This window comes from Octopus bimaculoides, chromosome 7 (assembly GCF_001194135.2).
Source record: "Octopus bimaculoides isolate UCB-OBI-ISO-001 chromosome 7, ASM119413v2, whole genome shotgun sequence".
In the NCBI taxonomy this organism is placed as follows: domain Eukaryota; kingdom Metazoa; phylum Mollusca; class Cephalopoda; order Octopoda; family Octopodidae; genus Octopus; species Octopus bimaculoides.
Window position 1 is genome coordinate 14,410,266 of NC_068987.1, and position 2,747 is coordinate 14,413,012.

Here is a 2,747-nt window from a genome sequence, read left to right on the forward strand (position 1 = left end):
ATATATATATATATATATATATATATAGCAGGCTTCGACACAGTCTATCACTGCCAAATTCACTCACAAGGCATTGGTCGGACTGAGCCTAAAATAGAAGACACTTGCCTAAGTTAGCACACAGTGGGACTGAATCCAGAATCACATGTTTGCGAAGTGAACTTCTTAACCACAAACCTATGCCTTGAAGACTGCGGTTCATATGAACACCTAATACTGCAGTTTATATGAACAACTAAAACACTAGAAGGTTGTGCCCCAGCATAGCCTCAGTCCAATAACTGAAATCAGTAAAAGAATAATAGACTAACTTATTTTATATATTAATTTTATATACATGCTTCATGTTGTAATTCATATATTAATTATATATATATATTTGATGAAAACTATTCGTTTCGGTAATTGTATATGTAATTATAAAGCATGCAAAGTTTATCTACATATTTTATATACAAATTTTTACTATAATTATGTTTATATATTTGATGAATTAAATCCGTTTCCTAACATTTATATGTAATAATAATCATTCATTTTATAAACTAAATTTATCTACACATTTTCTACACTAATTTTTACCATAATCATATTTATATATTTGATCAATTAAATCCGTTTCTCAGAATTAGATATATATGGATATATGGAAATACTCTTTATATACTCATGTTATGTACATTTTAGCGGTAATTTCTTTTATTATAATTATATTTATATTTTTGAATAAAACTGTTTTCCAAATTGTAAATTTACATTTTATATACTAATTTTATATACACATTTTATACACGAATTTTATAATCCGGTTCCTAAAATTTCTGTTTACATAATACATATATATTTAACAAACGTTAGTATTTATTTTATACGTTTTAGAAATAGATATAATATGCCTCTTATAAGTAGATATAAAGCCTTATATTTATAAATATATATAAATATATTTCCTTCTAAGTACATTTGATTTAATATATAAAATATTTGTGTATTCATTTCTTTTCATATTTATTTACAGATTTACATATCTCGAATATATACTCTCATATTGTGTAGATTCCTTTACATAATATTGACGATTTCAAATTAGGCCTAAGGCCTGAAATTCTTACGGTGTGGTATGGTCGATTATGAGAACATCCAGCGACCAAGGAAACCAGTGATATCCGAATTAGAAGCAATGCTAATGGTATAACCCAAAGGAGAGTTTATTGAATGTTAATAATGTTGTCTCGGAAGCTGTATTTCTAATGTAGCTGATGCAGAAGTTGAAGTCAAAACCTGAGAGGTAAAAGCAATGTCTGTTCCAACGCGTTCGTTCAATATGGAGATCGAAAACCATCAGTTAGAGTATGAAGCTGTTACTATACTCATCTATTGTTATACCGACAGCTATCTACGCTTGTGAAACCTGGAAGAATATAGTGAAGATCTCTCAATTGTTGGACGTGTTCCACCGATGCTGCTTACGTTCAATCCTCAGAACAGAGTGAGAAACAGAGAAGTGACGAGAAGAGCAGGCATGGGAAATTTTGCAGAACATGGTGACTAAGCGGTGACTAAGCGGTTTACTGGCCATGTGCTTCGATTACTGCAGGAAAGACGTGTTACCATCATGATGGAGTGGACGCCGGAAGGAGGAAAGAGACCAAGGAAGACGTGGCGCAGTACGTTCCGGGACAACATGATAGCGATGAGAGCTGGCCCGAGGGGAGTCAGGAGAGCGAGCACTCAGGATGTCTGGAGAAGGCTCGTTGCCCGTTGTGCTGACAGCACTGGAGGAATAAGAGCCAAGAATTATATTAGTTACATTATTTACATTATTTACATTCGACGGATATTTGTCGTCATATTGTTTGTTGTCAACACAACGTTTCGGCTGATATACTCTCCAGCTTTCATCAGGTGTCTTGGGAAAATTTCGAACCTGGTTCTCATTCCTAAGGTATTTTTCGATGTTGCTATTATTATTATTGGAGGCGCAATGGCCCAGTGGTTAGGGCAGCGGACTCGCGGTCGGAGGATCGCGGTCTCGATTCCCAGACCGGGCGTTGTGAGTGTTTATTGAGCGAAAACACCTAAAGAGGTCGACTTTGCCTTTCATCCTTTCGGGGTCGATAAATTAAGTACCAGTGACGCACTGGGGTTGATGTAATCGACTTAATCCCTTTGTCTGTCGTTGTTTGTTTCCTCTATGTTTGGCCCCTTGTGGGAAATAAACAAATAAGAATCATTAGCATGCCGGAAAAGTGCTTAGCGATATTTCGTTCGTCTTTAAGATCTGAATTCAAATTTCACAGAGACCGACTTTGCCTTTTATCCCTTTCGAGGGTCAATAAAATAAGTACTAGTCGAGCACTGGGGTCGATGTAATCGAATAGCATCTTCCCCCGAAATTACTGGCCATGTACCAAAATTTGAAACCGTTATTTATAGCTTGATCTACTTCGAGTTCAATCGTTAGAAAAAATTATATTTCACTTCAAAATTGATGTAAACAACATACAAAGCTTCGAAGAACAAAGCTTTTAAATTGGATGGAGAAAATTCGAAGGATTGCTTTGGTATAATAGTTAGAACCATTATACGCATCTACCATGTTTACACATGTAGGTTTGTGTTCCTTTTTCTATCCAAATGTCTTTTGAACAGAATATTTTACACGTTAGTGTTTATAATTTTATCTACATCGAGTTTCACTGTTACAAAAGATAATGGTATATATATATATATATATATATATATAT